This window comes from Phyllostomus discolor, chromosome 8, assembly GCF_004126475.2.
Source record: "Phyllostomus discolor isolate MPI-MPIP mPhyDis1 chromosome 8, mPhyDis1.pri.v3, whole genome shotgun sequence".
In the NCBI taxonomy this organism is placed as follows: domain Eukaryota; kingdom Metazoa; phylum Chordata; class Mammalia; order Chiroptera; family Phyllostomidae; genus Phyllostomus; species Phyllostomus discolor.
Genome location: NC_040910.2, coordinates 84,367,575 through 84,385,762, shown reverse-complemented (window position 1 = coordinate 84,385,762; position 18,188 = coordinate 84,367,575). Strand labels below are relative to the sequence as shown.

The 18,188-nt window shown below is 52.6% G+C and overlaps 1 long non-coding RNA gene across 1 annotated transcript in view; it reads right to left on the bottom strand.

The window, feature by feature from the left end:
• Positions 1-227: 227 nt before the first annotated feature.
• The window catches only part of LOC118502149, a 138,465-nt gene continuing 120,504 nt past the window's right edge, over positions 228-18,188 (bottom strand). The window contains exon 3 of the long non-coding RNA XR_004904836.1: positions 228-1,407. This is a non-coding gene — a long non-coding RNA (uncharacterized LOC118502149). The remainder of the gene's footprint in view (positions 1,408-18,188) is intronic.

Sequence of the window (18,188 nt, the reverse complement as noted above, 5' to 3'; positions counted from 1 at the left end):
CAAAACCCAAAGGAATCTGACACAACGAGCCTGCCTGCCGGTCAAGGAGGGGAAGTAAAACCCCCCACACAAAGAAGCCTCACATGTCAATCACAGGACACCTTCTCCAGGGGCTCCCCTCACCCACTCTGTGGGAAACCTGAGATGCCAAGGAAGACCCCACTGCTCCACTGAGAAGACACGGGGGCCTTGAAATGGTCACACAAACACGTCACCTACAACTCAGAGAAAATACATGTTTAGCTTTAATTCTTTTTTACAAAAGCAAGCCATCCATTCACTTGGGAAAGTGGAAGAACAAGTGTGTTCGGCTCTGCGCTTTGGACAAGGTTGAAGTGTGATGGATACCTGGGAAGTATCTTCATCCACGCGTGTGGCGGTGACAGAGTAAATGAATGACACACACAGGACTCAAGTTTTGTGGGGCCCAATCCATTGTCAGGTGTGTGAGTCATCAGCACACGCTGGAGGAAGAGTTTCTGCAATAAACACCACCGGCCTGGTAGCTGGACGGTCTGGAATGAAGCCCCAAGTTCTGCTGTGGCCCCCAGCTGGCTCCTGAGAGAAGAGGGTCTTCACAGCAGACCCTGCCTCTGTGTCAACACAGCTGGAGTCAACAGCAGGGGTCGTCTGCTGCTCCTGCAGTTGTCCGCCCACGTGTGATCCCAACCAAGGCAGCTGAACTCGGAGCCAGCCTTCTCCATCCAGTTCCAGTGCCGAAGTCCCCACCAATGTCCCCAAGAGCCTGGAGAACGTCTCTGCACTGATCACTGTCCCTCCGGAAACTGTGCAGCCAGATCCCAAACAGATGAGGAGGAATACTATTCCCAGCCTGGGCGCAGAGCGACACTCACACTTTGGAAGGAGCAGGAACGAAAAGTAAGATCCTGTTTGACCTCAGGGGAGTTCACGACTCACTCTGCATCTGCTAGAAGACAACGGAGCAAACAAGAATTGCTGCACAGCTGATGTGGAGGTGGGGGGCAGAAAAGGGTGTGGTGAACGCCCCGGGGGTTCCTGGGGGCAGGGGCGGGCAGTCATAGGAGCCGGCGGCAGCGTCAACACTTTTCATAGGAAGGAAAAACAAGGTCCGGGAAACCGGCGTCTTCTTCAACCACACGTCACTCCCAGCAATGCATCTCCCAGCCCACGCAGGTCATCATGGAGACTATGCCTCAGTGCGAGGGTCTTGGCTTTCTCCTTAAATGTCTTCTCAAATCCAGAACCTTCTTTATCCTCCAAAATAAGAATTCTACACCCAATCCAGAGCTCTTGCCTCTTAAGAGATGGTCACATCTGAGTCACGTAGTTCAAGGGGGACCTGGCAGCACACCGTGGCTCCACGAAGCGTCCTGGTGGGAGGTGTGGGGAGGAAGAGCGGCCCTGTGCCAGTCCTCCTTTCTAGGCCTGTAGACCAAAACACAGCACAGGAGTGAGATTCTGGAGTCTGCTCACCCAGCCGCTGTCTTTCAACAGCGGGCATCGCTTTCCTGACTTTAGTCCACAATATGCTAGCCACTGAAAAGGGCAGACACCGCCGCTGAAAGCAGGGCTTTTGTTAAGGAAAAAAAGGGGGGACTATTTATACATCACAAGCAGCTCCCTGCACGCTGAGTCATCACCATGCATGCTGAGTCTTCACACAAATCTCACCTTCACACACTACACCCACAGCTGATTAAAAAAAAACAAAAAACAAAAAAAACAACACTAATGCAGCCAGCCCCAAGGAAGTAGGAAATTCTGTTTTTCAGCATGTTGCCATTCTATTTCTATGAGATGGGCAGGGGCAGGGAGTGCAGAGGTATTAGAACACCCACTTTATTGATGGGAAAACTGAGGCACAAAGGATGCCAATGTTCTCCGTATAGGAGGACAAGTGCCGGCTCCCCAATCCTAATGTTCATTTCGGCGGCCACCTCTCTCTGCTTTCACAAGTCCCTTAATAATTAATTAGGAAATTATCCAGAGAGGATAGGGGTCCCTCAAAGTTAAGGAAAAGACGTGGTTTAACACATTTCTGCACCCCTAATGCTGATGGCAACTAAGTGGAGATGGACTTGGAGTCATCCCTGTTTCCTAGCGTCCCACCACCTCTGAATTTCTAGTGACAAATATGTTTAGCACCGCCAAACACCCTCAGGCGACTTCCTCATTTTAAAACCGAAGAGGCCCGGCAATGCAGGCAAGGGGCGTATTCACAGACAGAGAGGGCTCACCGGGTCTCTGGCTCCAGCAATGGCCATCAATCTACCAGGGATGCAAATGCCTGCCTGCATTCCCCCAGACCCCAGTGGATTAGATGCTGTGGATACAGACACAAACCAGACAGGAAAACCCCACCTCCTAGGCCCTAGCGAGAGGTAACACTGATCAGGCAGGAGGCCGGAAGGACAGCAACATCTCAGGGAAGTACAACTAAAGGTTCTGGAGGCGGTCCGGGCCGACAGGCCCTGCTCTGTCCCTCCAGCCCTGTGTGGGTCACAGCTCAGCCTGGTGCCAGGCTGATCTCCCGCCCGTGGGCTTTGGCTAATCCCTGGCAGGGAAGTGTACAGCTGCTGTGAGATCCAGCAAGAAGGGTGCTGTCAGAGATGAGCGAATGCCACAAGGAGGGCCTGGGAGGACTGAACAGGAAGATGATGCTTAAAGACATTTCTGTGCAGAACTTCAAAAGGACAGACAGTTTGCATATTAGAGTCACCTACCCAACAAAAGCCCGCCAAATTGCCCACGTAGAGATGCTCTGGCACTCCAGGCAGCTCTCTGATTGGTGGCCCAGAGGGACATCCTAAGTCTTCGCCCAGGTGTTGCCCAGGACTGCCAGATACTCTCTTTCATTTGGACCCAAAACCACCGCAAACACCCCCTAAGTTCTGCTAACTTTCCTCTGGTTTCCTTTCCCCTCCTGGGCAGCAGCCCTCTCTGCTGGCTCAGGCAGCCGGCCGGGAGAAGCCTTTCTTTCCCTGGGAGATGCACACAGCTAGCAAATTAATTGGCAGAAGCCAGGTGAATCACACAGGGGCTTCCTTCTTGTTGCCCAGCAACCGCATGCACTTGGCAGTAGGACATTAAACACAGAGGGGAGTGTTGGGAGGTACGTGAAAAATAAAATAAAAAGCAAAACATACAATACCCCAGACTCATCCCAGCATGGCCAATCCAGCCAAGGGGGGCTGGGATGGGGGGGAGATGAGGAGCAAAGGAAAATGAGGTTAAAACATCACCGGCCTAAGCAGAGTCTAACACCCCCCACCCTGCCACCCAAATTCCTCCAGGTATAGCATTTCTATTTGGCCAAAGACATGCCTCTGTTAGCCTCGAGAAAGGCAATGGGGGCACCTGGATTAACGGGTACCTGGAGGCTTGAAAGCTCACCTAGAAACACACAGCCCAGAGAGTTTATGAAACTTGCAGAGGGGACATGGCTGCAGTTTGTGTGTCCCCATGGGACACCACGGCCCAGGGCAAGCCGCTCTGCCACCTCGAGGGCAGGATCCCCTTCCCCCAATCCCTTTCCACTCCTGGAATGTTTTTGTGCTGGTTGCTATGGCCACTGGGAGCTGATTAGACAAGTCTCCCAACACACTGCTCTGCCCTTCAGACCCTGTCTCTGGCCTCCTTGAAAACTCCGGGGACAGAAGTGGAATGCATGTGTGTTCCATGTTTGGAACAGCCCGGGAAGAAGAGCCGGGACAAGGGAAGGCAGGACAGTAGCAAGGGGGCTGTCGTGGTCGGCTGAGGGTTAGCCCCCAAAGATAACCATGCCCTAATCCCTGTGACCTTGAATGATACCTTCTGTAGCAAAAGGGGCTGAGCAGGTCTCAGGCTCTGGAGTTCCGGAGGTTATCCTGGGTTACCTGGGTGGACCCCAGATATGATCACAAGAGTCTTTTGTAAGAGGGAGGCAGAGGGAGATCTGACCCAGGAGAGGAATCATGAGGCCAAGCGGGCAGGCAGACTCCAGAAGCTGGAAAAGGCAAGGAAATGGATTCTTCCCTGGAGAGCCCAGGAGCAACCAGCCTGTGGATACCTTGCTGTCAGCCCAGTGCCACTGGCCCCAGAGCTATAAAAGAATAAATGTGTTGCTTTAAACCATGACATTTGTGGTACTTTTACAGCAGCCTCAGGAAACTAATCTTGTTCATGGCACACCGGGTCTGTTTCCCCATAGATCTGCAGACGAGGGTCTCACAGCCGGGATACGGGGAGCAATGGGACGGAGCTGGTCAGAAGGGGCAGGGTCCAGAATTAGGCTTAAACGGTCTAACAGACAACCTATAGCCTCAGAAGGAAAAGGTCAGGTCTCTGAGAGCAACTGAGGCAAGAAGCAGCCCAGGCTTTGAAGCAGTTTTTATATCACATCATTTGTGACTCTAACTTAGGCCAGTGGCTTAATCGCTGAAAGCGCCTGTTTCATCACCTGCAAAATAAAGATAATATTATCTGCCTTGCAAAGCTTTTAGGATTAAATGAGATACCACAGGAAAAGTGCCTGCCCCATGGCAGAGGCCAAATAAATGGTGACTCTTAGGAGGATTCTCTTAGTTACTTACTCCAAGACTGGTTCTCTCATTTCTACTTAGAAACATAACTCTGAATTTTGGTTGGCACCCAGTGGCCCAGAGTAAGAAAGACTGTTTCTCCGTCTCCCTAGCATCTAGCTATGGCCATGTGACTAAGATCTGGCCACAAGAGATGTAAGCAAGGGTTGTGGGACTTCTGAGGAAGCTCTCCAAAACCTGTTGGAAAGAGTCTGATTGTTACCTATCTGCCTTTACCACCTTTTGCCTTCAGTGAGGACATGATGGCTGGTGCTCCAGCAGCCACGTTGGACTATGAGGGATACTGACAATGGGAGTGTTACACCGAGATGATTTCATAGGAAGATGGAAGCCTGGGTCTCTAACAACTCCAGAACTGCCACCCTAGCCTTCGACACCCTTTCTCTGGATTTCTGTTCTGTAGGAATATTCTTGTGTCTTAGTTAATATGGCACTATTATTTTAGAATTTGATAATAACCATAATAGATACAATATATCACAGATCTAGAAAAATAGGATCCTGAATCAATCTAGAGTAATGGTCCTCAAAGTGTAGCCCAGCTTCAGCAGCACCTGGGCACTTGTTAGAAAGGAATGCAAAGTCTCAGGCCCTGCCCCAGACTTACTGAATCAAAAGTGCTGGGAGTGGAGTCCAGCGGTTTGTGCTTTGACAAGCCCTCCGGGTGATCTTGTGCACATGCAAGTCTGACAACCACCATTCTAGAGCAAGGTTTCTCACCTCGGGCACTAGTGACATTTGGGGCTAGGTCACTCTTGGGGGCAGAGGGGCTGTCCTGTGAACTGTAAGATGTTCAGCAGCGTCCCTAGCCTATATCCACTAGATGCCAGTAGCGCCCCCTCTCAGTGTGGCCATCAGAAATGCCTCAGACATTGGTACATGTCCGAGGCGGGAAGCAAGGCAGCAAAATCGTTCCCTGTTAAGAAATGTTGTCTCTGAGTAGTGGTTCATTCTTGACCTTGACTGCACATCAGGATCATTTGGGAAGTTTTTCAGAATTCGAAAGCTTAGGCCTTGCCCCAACCTGGTTAAATCAGAATCTACTAGGGCGAGCGGGATGAGGCAGCAGTTAAAGCTTCCAGGCAATTCCACTTGCGGCCAATGCTGAGAACCATCGCGCATTGCCATTGGCCCAGCGGAGAGCCTGCCGAGCGCTGGGGAAGGTGATAGCTCACCCAAACCCTGGCTCCGGGAGGACACAAGATGATCCCAAACAGAAACTGTAACGAGCCTGGCGGGGGCAGGTTTGGGAAGGAACGTCCTGCTGCCGGAAGGGGTGACTAGACGGAGTGGAATTCCTGGTGGCTGTGTCACCTCGCTCCCCATCAGAACAGGGTGGACACCTCTCAGTGTCTCCCCTGAAACACTACACAAAGCCTCAGTTTCCTCCCCTGATAAGCAGCGCACACAAGGAGCCAGCTCCCACGAGACGCTGTAAACATTAGCTCATTCACCCATAAGAACTGTCTTAATAAAGACCGTGATACGGCAGCGGGCCTGTTTAGAAATGGGAGCATAAATTCTCCTTCCAGTTGGTAAACTCCCCAGGCACTGAAACCAGAATCCTCCCACAAGGATGCACTGGAAGCAAAGAGAGACTTCCCATATATGAATAAGCTTGGCTAGGGGTCCATCACTGGGCCGGAGCAGAAAAGAAGGAAAGAATTAAATAAGAACCCAGAGATGACGAAAGCAGAAGGGCTGAACAGGTTGATGTTCTGGCTCCTGGAAAAGAAAGATGCAGTCACGTGTAAATTCTCTCCCCTGCTGGGACTGTCTCTTGCCTTCATTATTTCATTCCCAGCCTGCCCGGCTGAAATGCTGAGCCAAGCCTTTCCTTGCTTCCTTTCGCCTAAATCATCAAGTCCAGGATGTCACTGGGGGAGGCAGGGAGAAGGTGGAGAAAAGGAGGAGAGGAGGAGGAAGAGAAAAAAGAAGAGGAGAATGGAGGGAGCTGAGGAGGAGGGGAGAGCAGGGGAGGAGGCAGAGGAGTGGGGGAGAGGGAGACAGAGAGGCTGGAGGACAGTTGGCAGACAAGCTTGCAGGGTGAACCAAGTCTCGGCAGCACCGGGAGGGCCTGGTCTCTCTGTCCCTGCCTCTTTCAGCCCCACCTGGCTAGCCCAGATGGGGAGATGCAGAACAGGTATGCGTGTGTAACCCACATGGAAAAAGCCAGGGCCCCGGGGGTCTCCAGGAGGTTGAGGCTCAGTGGGATGGAACCTACCAGCATCTTCCTAGCCTTTCCCAGAGGTTCTGCCTCCCGTCCTTCCATGCCATGCAAGGCAGCTGACTGGAACAAGGCAGAAGAAGTCCTATGCTCTGTACCAGTGGTACCCAGGAGGCAAGGAACCCAGGTCCCTTTTCTGTTGCTGTGCAACCAGCAGTCCAAAGAACAGAGGGCTTTGCTTCTGGCATGGGCCAGGTCCAACGCTCCCACCTTCCCTTCTCCACAGAGTCCAAACACAGCTCCCACTTGACTGAAACCCCGAGTTCCCTCCAGCCTGTAAACCTCCTGCGCGAATGTCCTGACTCTTGCAAATGTGTTAAAAAATAAACCTTAAAAAGCTTCCAGATGTTCTGTTTGCATGGTGTTGTTTCCCTGCTGCTGTCTCCAGAGGCCAGTGCATGATGTCCAGCATCCTGACGGCCCAGATGGAACAGGAGGCAGCCAAGAGGCGCTGCCTGGGGTGGGCGGGGAAGGGGCCCTTCCCCCAGGACTGCGCTCCCCCATTCGTCCATCGGCTCTCCCCCTGCAGAGATGTGACCTTATACTTCCCCTGTATTCTTCCACCATCCCCCACACCGTTTCTTCCACTCCTATGGGTCAGACACACTACCCGTTGAATTTGTGCCAGGTAAAGCAAAAACCTCCTAAAGACGGCAAAGGAGCAAGTCTCGATTCCCAAATGATCAGCGTTCAAGCTGTGTCTTCTCTGAGCACCCATCTCGTGTCTCCCTTAAACTTCTTATATGAATTGCCTTGGTGACACAGAATCAAAGACAAAATGACACAGAGCACCCCTTATACATGCGATGTTAAATAACCGTATTAGGAGCCGGACCAGCCAGAACAAGGGAATTGAGTTCATGACTTTGTCAAGGTCCCCCACGGCTGGTGGCCTCTGATCCATAGAAAGGTAATTGCCAACGGGCAGCCTTGTGCACACACAGCCACACACGCACCCTGCCCAACACCTACACACCTGAGGGTCCAGGATTCTTTGCACAAGGTGACGCCTGCCCTCTTTGATGCTCGCCGGATGTGTTCCCATTGGGTGAAAACCAGACCTCAATAAATCCCGGCATTATCAAGAGGCCGGTGGTTTGCGATTGCACCCGGCCTGTTATCTCCGCTGTCCTGGGTGGGGCTGCTTTGTGGTTCCCCATTGAAAAGCATTAACTTCTAGGTGGATCAAAGACCCTTCCGAATCAGCCGGCCTGGATCCCTTGTTTATTCTGCAGGAGACTGTTCCTAAAGATGGACTTTCAGGGTAATGGGGACCCTAGTCCCAGGCTCCCTCTGTCCTCTCCTTATCGTGCAATGTGTCCCTCAAGGGCCACCTACCGGCCAATCACAAGGCCCTTCTCTTCCCTTTCTTCAAGTGGCCCATTTAACGTTGGAAAAGAGGGACTGGCCAGAGTGTGTGCCAGCCCTGCTACCAGTAACAGGGGACAGAGGGACACCTCCTTGGAGACCAGGCAAGTGCCCCTCTCCCGTTTGTGAATCATGCCGGGGAGGGGGTTCCAGAGAGGAAGGCATTTACTACACTTTTTGCTCAGGAGGATGAACTGACAGGCCCAGGCCCCTGCTCCCTGAAGTGCCTTGTCTGCTGCCTCCCAGATGTTTGAGGGCCAGCTGGCAGCCAGCAGTGGGACACAGCGGGACCCCTGAGTTGCCTGGACCTGGGGCACCCACACTGGAGAGAAAGGGCTCGTGCACTCAAAGATTGTGGGTGCTGGCAGCGCAGCTTCAAGGCCGCCGGAAGGTTCCTCCGCCCCCTGCAGGTCCGTCCGTGGCCAGCTGGAGGCATGCTGCAGCTGCTGTGTGTTTTTTCTTTGCGCCTGGAGTACCTAGCTTAGTGTCTGGCGCTGAAGAGGCACATGGGTGGGTGGATGGCTGGATGGACGGACAGATGAATGAATAAATAAGTGAGTCACCGGCAACCAAGGTTAGCCATCTGACACGTGTGGGAGGGCCGTGGGGCCGTGGTGCATGGAGATTCTTTCCTACCAATGGGAAAACACGTGTCACTGGAGACACCTTAGCTTAATGATATGGCGTCAGACCAGGCTGAACTCCCTGATCCTGGACAAGCTCCCTCTTTAACCCCTCTGTCAAACAGGAGTAACAGTAGCACCTACTCCACCGTGGGGTGGTCATGAGGACTGAGTTCAACAGCAGCATTTGTGATTATTGGGTATTTCTCTAAAGCACTCGCTCTGTTAAAAAATATAGGCAGCACATTTCCGAGGAAGGAAGGATGATAAGTCACTGCCCTGGTTATTTTCCTGACATAGACCATACATAAGAGGTATAAAAAAAACCCTCTAGGCCCATCTTCCTTTAATCCTTTTGTTTGTTTGTTTGTTTATTTTAATCAGTAAAGTTGTTCCTTGCATTTAGATGAACTCCACCTCAATTCCTTCCATGTTCCCTCAACTGCCCCTAAAAAGTCTGCAGACTCCATGTGCAGTAGGAGGCAATGGAGCCAGGGCCTCCACCAGGTGATGATTCCACCTGATGGAAGGAGCCCTGCCTCGAACAAGGCAGCCCCCCACAGAGGGAACAGGGTCACATGACAGACTCCAACTGAGCCGAGGAGAACCTGAACTCGAACTTTGCTATTTAACATTGAAATGCACAGGTCATCTCTGCCTTCAACTCTGATGTCTTTCCCTTGCTTCTCATCCTTCTGACCATGTCCTCTCTTCCTCAACCCCCTGGCTCCCTGTCTGTCTCACTCTCGTGAGGGATGCTACAGCCTGAATAGCCAGGTTAGGCCAGCCCAGCGGGATGGGGTGCATACAGGAAGGACTCTGCCTGGTCTGTCCAGCCTGGCCCCGGCCCCAGCCCAGCCTGGACAGCACGTGGCGCGGTGCAGGTGACAAGGGACTCTGGGCCTCAGCACCCTATGGTCCCGACGAGGACAGGCTGTTACTCAAGGCTGCAGCTGGGCTCTGGGAGGTCAGGCAGCAAGTTCACAGGACAGGCCACCCACACGGCACAGCAGGGCTGCAGGACTGTCCCAGGGCCAGTGTGGCTCCGGCCCTTGGCCCTGACTCAGAACACTCCACCATATGGCCTCCCTCGGGGAGGATGAGAGGAGGAAAAGAAGTGAACCCGGGACAAGAAAGAGCCTCTCACCTCCCTCTGGTGCCAAGGACCCTTCCTGGGCTTGCGGGAGCAGCGGCTACAACTGTCCCCAGCAGGTGTCAAAAATGAAGTGCGTGACTCCAACTCCGATAGCCACGATGCCCCTGAGATCAGCGCTCCCTCTCTGCGGCCCCCAGATGTTTCCAGGGTTTTTGATCTGCACTTCAAAACTATGAACCTTGGGTTACTTCACACTCCTTGAATTAAAGACCCAAACTGGATTTTCATGTTTGCAGGGGGAGCTTCGACCAACTGTAGGCAGCAAAACAGGAAGAGAACTGATCTCTGTTGTTCTCTCTCCTTCTCCCCAGCTCCATTTTGCTCTCTCTCCTTCACTCTAAAAGTATAAAGGGTGGGGGGCGGGGGGTGTTGCTGCAAACAAAATCTTGGCAGCCTTGCCCTAGGTCCCCTGCAGCCTGCCTGTGTTCTGTTGAAAGCCTTTCTTTCCTCTGGTCCCGTGGCCACCAGTCCCATCCTAGTCAGTCTGGGCCAGGGTGGAGGTGCAGGGGAGCTGGGTAAAGCTCTGGGAATTGAGAAGAAAAACGCAAAGACCAGATTCTCTGGCACAGCTGCCGAGCAAAGAGCCCGAATGCCCCGTCGGGGCGGAAGGCAACCTTCCCAGGTTCCCTGGCGTGTTGGGACTTGCTGGAAACCAGAGCCCTGGCTGGTGGCTGGCAGACCGAGCTGGACAGCGGACCCAGAATTCAAAGGGGCAGCAGAAGGAGGGGCCCCAGGGGAGGAGAGGGGGAGGTTTCCGTGAATCACATAAATTAAAGACAGAAAGGATGTCAGGCCACCTTCACTTCCTTCCTCTCCTAATGGGAATTATCTCATTAGCCCCGAGCTTCCTAGAGGCTGACTTTAAATGATTCCTGTAATGGGGATTTCAATCCACAGCGCAGCGCCCCCCCCCACCCACTCTGCCGCCCCCCATCCCATCTGACTCCTAGGAGAGCTAAGAAGGGCTCTTAAAGGAACAGTAGCAAAAAGATGCCAGTTCCATCTACTTAACACTGAATACTTTCTCCAAACATCTCACGCAACAGTAGTATTGCCCTTTCAGCCTTTATTTCCACTTACAGGAATTTACTGGGAGAAAATTATCATGCATATGGCGATAGGTTCAATAATGATAACCCCATCCAAAAGAGAAAAAAAGGATAGTCACAGTGTAAATATTACCTTATATGGCAAAAGGGACTTGGTAAATGGGATTAAATTAAGGATCTTAAAATGGGAAGATTATCCTAGATTATCCAATGGGCCCTCAATGCCATCACAAGAGTCCCTGGAAGAGGGGAGAAGATGAAGCTTTGGCTACAGAGAGGAGAGCATGACATGACCACAGAGGCAGAGACTGGAGGGTTGCAGCTACGCACCAAGGGATGCCGACAGCTTGCAGGAGCTGGAGCTGGCCAGGGACGGCTCTCCCCTGGAGCCTCAGAGGGAACTGGCCCTGCTCACCACTTGATTTTAGTCCCCAAATCATTTTGTTCATTTGGGGACTAAAATCAAGTTTCATTACAGATTTCTGGCCCCCAGAACTGTATGAGGATAAACTTGTGTTATTTTAACCAAGTCGGTGGTAATTTGTTACAGCAGCCCCATAAACTAGTTCAGATATGAATAAAGGTCTTGTTTATAAGGATTGTCACCAGAGCCCTATTTCACAACAAAAGGAAAAACATTGGAAAAATCAAAGATCTGCTGAAAAAGAGCGGTCATAGCCCTACAATGAAATACTAAACAGCCATAAAAATATGTCGGTGTTATTTAATAATAAAAGATTAATCTCATATAACTGAGTATGGAGCTTAAATATTTTCCTGGCCTTTTAATAAAGTTTTCTAATGTTATACATCTTGTAACTACTTCTGTCCTCATATAAGTCACATTTTTACTTGCAGGGCGGTGAGAGGGTCGAGGAAGTTTTGATCCCTAGAAACGGAGAAGCAGCAACTGTGGACACTTCAGTGCAGACAGATCAGACAGTCAGAGAATCCAGGGTCGGAACCTTTCCAGGCGCTGAAGATGTCAAGTTTCCCGGCAAAAGGGTTCTCCTCCACACACACCTCAGCCAAGCATCACTCCAGTCTCTGCCTCCGTCTTCAAAATGCCTTCTTCTCTGCGTCTGTTCCCTCCTCCCTTCTAAGGACTTGTCATTGGATCCTGGACTCATTACATCTGCAAAGACCCTTTTCCTAAATAAGGCCACATCCTGAGGTTCTAGGTGGACATGGATCCTGGGGAAACACCAGAATTCAGTCCACTAAAGATGGCTCCATTTTTTTCCTTACAAGTTTCAGTAACTTCACAAAGTCTTCTCTGACTTTTCCAGGTCCCAGAGGGCAATCCCTTTGGGAAGTACCTAGAGGCAGGGACTCCCTACGTGAATAAACTTCCCAACAGTTAGAGTTGCCAGTGTTAGATCGAGTGGCCTTAGGAGAGATCAAATCACCCATCGTTGAAGTGTTCAAGCAGAAAACACCTATCTGGAAAGACTTAGAGGGGATCCCGGGTCTGGATGGGAAAGGGAATTAGTTGGTCAAAAAGAGTTTAGTTTGTTGAAAGCAAGGATTGTACCCAATTTACTGAGCACAGTGCTGGGCACAGAAAAAGCTGTGAACAGATGTTTACTGCCCCATCGAGATGCCCCTTCGATGTCCATGTTCCTCCTCTCAGTGAGCACACAAACAGAACGCTACAAAGAAAAATAAGCTAGGACGCAGGCGAGCTGTATACACAGTGATGGCCTGTCGAGAACCTTTTTCACATCCCTCACTATGGGATGTGATCGGACACTCCTACATGCCTCCCTCTTCTGTGATGGCAAGAAGGTGACAAACCAGGACAAATCACAGGACAGGAGGCACCTAAATCAGTATCCGATGATCACATGGGCTGAGAAAGGGATTCAGGGCCACCATAGTGTCCACCCGGACAGTTGGAGGGTCCCTCAGGAAAACCTAAGAGGTAAGGCCGTGGGATCCATCTCTGCTCTGCCCAGCCTGCCAGGAGAGGGAGAGAAGGCAGAGGCGCCGTCCTGGGTAGCAGCCGCGGCAGGCTGCCTGTTCATGCTGGAGTGCAGATGAAGCACACCCACCAGGCAGTGATTTATCAGCTGTGGGAGGCCCAAGAAGCTCTTAAGCCACAGGTGGGTACCCGTAAAGCCACCCTCCTGGAGAAGCACAGACCTCAGACCCTGCTTTGCTGCTAATCACCTTAAGCACCCCAGTGTTTCAGCCCCAATCTGGGTGGCCCTCACCACTCCCAAACTGTGTCACGTGCTCAGTGATCTCAGCTGGCCTCACACAAACCCTGTCGAGTAAGCAGGACAGGTGTTGTCCTTATTCCCACTTTACAGATGAAACTGCCGGGGCGGTTCGGTGACTTGTTCAGGGCCACCCAGGGAGTACTGTCCCAGTTGCTGGTACAGTGCTCCTGCCACAGACCAGGACGGCAAGCAGTGTCCCACCCCCTCTGTATTGCCCACGAGCACTCATGGGCTTTTTTTTACAGAAGTGGCAACAAGTATCTGGGCGAGGGGCTTCCTTTGTGGCCACTGGAGAGACTGACCTGCTGAACCTGCCACCTCTTCCTGTCCAATCAGCCTTCCTCCTCCCCCTGCTTGACAGTTGGAAGTGGAAGGGCATGGACCGGGCCGGGACACGCATGGCTTATGCCCAGGCTGGGCTTCCGCCAAAAGCAGCAAAGCATGCTTTCTGGGATCTGGGAGGAGAAGCTGCCCCTGTGTGTTTCTCCAGGCTTGGAGAGAGAAAGAGGGCAGAGCAGAGCTGCTGTGAATGTCTAGCTCAACGCAACCAGCCCCAGCCTTCCCAGGGTGCCTTGCAGAGGTCCTTGGAGCTGAGCCCTCGGCTGTACTAAGCTGCCTCAAGCAGCCCCAGGAAGTGGTTAGATGAGTGCTAGGGCAAAATGGAGCAAGAACTCTCCCCTCCTCGGGGCCACAGGTCAGCGGGGCAGGAGTTAATGATGCTGAGGTCAGGGGCCTCCGCAGGAGGTGGCAGAGTTTCTTTCTGGTGGGACCTCTGGCTAGACACAGCCACACTGCCTGAAGGCATTCCCTGAAGATCTGCTTGAGCCCTGGGCACCAGGAGCACAGAGCAGGGCGGCGGGGTCAGCCCATGCTCAGGCCACTCCTGGAATGCGCAGATTCGGGCTAACCTTTCAGCGTGGGTTTTGCCTCACCAAGCCAATTCTTTGACCCCTTTCTCCTCCTTTGCATCCTCAGGGGGCACCTAGGGAGACACTGGACCACTAAGAGCTCCGTGGCTCTGTGCGTCTGGGGTCAGGCCGGAGAGGAGCCGTGACCAAGGTGAGTGGAGGCTGTGCAAGCTGGGAAAAGTCAGGCTGCCTGCGGCGATCTAGGCCAGCGTCCGGTTCCCATGACACTCTTCCTGGCAGCATTAATAACTAACCGCGGCCCAGACAGGTGCTGGCGGCCCGGCCTTAGGAGTTCTTGTTCAGGGTTGAAAGTGAGTCACTTCCCTTTTACAGTTTGCTAGCAGACTGAGTCACCCCGAGGCTGGCCCTTTCACACAAGTTCTGGCACTTGGGCTAGATAACATTCACGTCCATACCTTCAACCCCCGACTTTGCAGGTCGGTGGGGCCCTGGGGAGCTGACCCTCCTTTCTAGACCGAACAGCATCCCTGTGACCCTGCCTCTTCCCCTCCCCCTTATCACCCCAGTTCTTCAACTGGGACAGTGACGTCCCAAGAGGAGTCTGGAGAGATTTCAGAAAGAGAGAGAGAGATAGGCCTCAGCCACCTTTCACCTCTGCCCTAAACACTACATTTACATTGTCTCAAGCCCCTATATGCACACAAAGACTAGATGTGGAATGTGCTAGAACTGATGAGCCAAAGGACAAAACTGTAAGGCAATAAGTCAGCTTCCTCACTCTTGGGAAGGACAGAGGCTGGATGGGGGTAAACCAAGTCCCGTGACCATTAACATGGTTCCCTACCCCTCCAGGGTCAGGTGGGAGGCAGGACCGGCTACTGAGCCACCAGACTTCTGTGGTGGCCCTGGGTACATCTCCCAGGATGCCTCACTCAGAAAGGTATCAAATAAATGTCACCTGGGGAAAAGAAACTCATATACCTCTTTAGTGAGTCCTTCCTTCCTCACTCTTATGGTCTTGTTTCTTTTCTTTTAATTAGAGGAGAGTAATGGGGGGAAATCAGGACAACTGTAATAGCACAATCAATAAAATATAATTTAAAAAAAGAGAGATTAAGAAAGGCAAAAATGAAACATGAGAAAAAAAAAAGCCAGGAGAGAAAAAAAAAAAACCCTCACTGAAATAGTTTGGGGATTTACTTTTTTTTTTTTAATCTTCAGAAAGTCCCTCCTGCTACCTGGTTTCTAAAACAGAGGATAAACAGGGATGACATCAGGTTGGACAGCACTGGCTGTCTCACCGCCAGGGGCTCCTGGCAGGTGTGAGACTGACAGGTTGAGAAGAGATGACACTATTTCTATCCTTAGAAGATGATAACCAAGGAGGAGAAATGACAGCAGAGGCTGGGCGCTGGGTGTGGCGGGAAATCTGACACCCTCCCAGCCGCTGTTGGCCCTTTGGATGAACTCTGCTTGTCTACGTGGGGCGACGTGGAGCCCCCCTTCCCGGCTGGTGTTGTCTGCTCCTCCATCTCTCAGGCATCACTGTACATACCCACCACCCACCCCCGTCCCCCAGGGAACAGGAAGGTGGGGTTTCAGCTACATTAGCTCCATGGAGGCTCCCTGCACCGGACTTTCCAAACCAAATTTTGAAATCCACTCGCTGTGGCCGTGGCTTTGGCTGGACCCTTGCAGAGTGGGAGGGCCTTCCCCCGACCACACACGTCTCACACATCACAGCCGAGCACTTGGCCAGCCGAGCTGCGTCGATGGCACTGAGGGTACGGATGCCAGAAGGGAGGGACTCCACCCCCAGTGGCTGGCTTAAGAGACCGAATGAGTCACGATGCCTGACCAGTGACCATGATGTCCCAGGGTGAAGTGGGAGGCCTGGGGACAGAGCCCGATGCAGAGACACAGCCATGGTGACTCACATTTAGACCTGAGGGCAAGTTCCATCCCCTGGATGGCTCTGCACCCGTCCCTGGGTGAGGTCATCCCCACTGCTGCTCAGAACTGGGACTTGCTTTCTCCCAGGGCACCGGCTGCCTCTGCACTCTCCTCTGCGGTTCGGGCAGCCATCATCATTCTAGCCACAGCGCCTCTCCCTGCCCGCCACACACACATGATGGATGGACCTGAGGAAAGAGTGTGTCGTCCCTGGGCGTCACACGTTTTGTCCTTGAAAATAGCTCGTGCTCCCGATGATCTCACACGGGAGCCTTTGGGGCACAAAGGTCGTGGCTATGAGTCCTTCAAATGGAAGTGTGCCACGCCGGTGCAACTGGGTGACACTGCGATAGTCCAGACTATGACTGCCGCTAGTGGGCCCAGCCATCGGGCCGCCATCTCCCTCCATGTCCCGGGACCACTAGTCTGCGAGTAAAAGAGTGCGTGGCACTGGGTAGCAGAGTGTCCCCACCAGAGCCAGTGGCCAGGAGCTGGGTGAAGTCACTGGGAAACATACTCACGCTTGGGAGAAAGAGCATGACGACACTCCTACACTTGTCCCACGGCTCCCTGCAGTAGTCAAGTCCCACACTGCTGGAGGGAGGAGGAAGAGGAGAAGAAGGAAAGAAGGCTGCCAGAAAACTAGGAGAACCCCTAAAGGGCTTCCAGGAGACCACCAGGCATGTCCATGAGTAGCTGAACCACTCCGTGGTGTGATAATGACACGGTTAAGTGACCTGTAACAGCAGCCTGTATGCCCCACTGTCCTAACACAATTAGAACAGAAAAACGGGTATCTGTCATTCTCCCCCTATAATGTTTCCTACTCCCCTTATTATTCCTACTCTCTTTCACTCCTGTCCTTTGCTGCTGAGCCTGCAGCCTGCAGCCTACCAACGTGACCCCTGGTGGCTTTGCAGGCAGGAAGGAGAGGAGACAGACTCTCATATGAAGCCATGATTGCAATGCCAGAGGCTATCCTAAATGAGGCAGTCACAGCTATTGAGAACCAGCCCCCTGGGGAGTTTCAGCATGATTTTCAGCCCATTGTCACCATCAAGGTCATTCTATGGTCCTGTGTGTGCAAGTGGGCAGGTGAGGAAGAAGCACTGTCAGTGCACCCTGCCCCTCGGCTACCATATCAGCCCCTAGTAAGTCCGATCACAGCTCACTTTGCTCAAAACCCTGCTATCCCGTGGCTCCCAGTTTCTGTGATGGGAAAACTTGCCTCCCCCCCACCCCGAGCCTATCCCTGGTCCAGGCCTCATACACGCATGCTCAGCTCCCCCTGCCCCCACCATGAGCTCCAACCCCACCGGCACTCTTGTCCTCAAATGCCCCAGGTACACCCCTGTCTTGGCCTTGAGGTAGCTGCTCCTTCTGCAGAAAGCTCATCGCCAGATGAGCTCAGGGGTCACCCTCTCAATGAGGTGCCTGCCCTATTCAGCGCTGCCACCTGCCCCCACTCTCTGCCCGGCATGCCTGAGTCCACTTTCCAGCTTGTTTCTATTTTTCTCCACAATGCTTTCACCTTCTCATGCACTAGATGCTCCACATCATCACCATTTTTGCTGTTTATCATCTACCCTCCCCCACTGGAAGGCAAGGTCCGGACAGCAGGATCGTGTTCTCTGCCGAGCACGGTCCTGGAACGCAGCAGGCGCCCAACAACCAACCGTTAGATGGACGGGTGAATGAATGAAGGGGAGTCACTGCCATTCCGAAGGGGACAAGGGCTGTGTACCTTAAGGAATGGTGTTCAGCTTGAGGTCACCTAAGGAGGGAGGAAGGAGGGCTGGCTGAGGCAGAGGGGCTGTTTTCAGAAAGGCAGTGCCCATACCTTTGCTTGGAAATCCCCGGGGAGTCACTCATTAACTCCCCTCCCCCACACACACACTGCCTGCCAGTTACCCAAACCCAGACAGCAGCGAAAGAATCATTTAAGCAACCGACTCTCCTTTCCAGGCCCATCCTCCTACCAGGTAATCCACACCACTGTCTGAGCGCCGAGTCTGTATGGGATCCTGAAATGAGCAGTGAAAAAGGATGGGGTGAAAGAAACACCCAGGTAGCAGATAACAAGGCCCATTCCCAGCCCCTCCTGCTCTCAAGGCACTGGCTGGGGACATGATGTGCCAGGTGAAGGAGTGGACAGT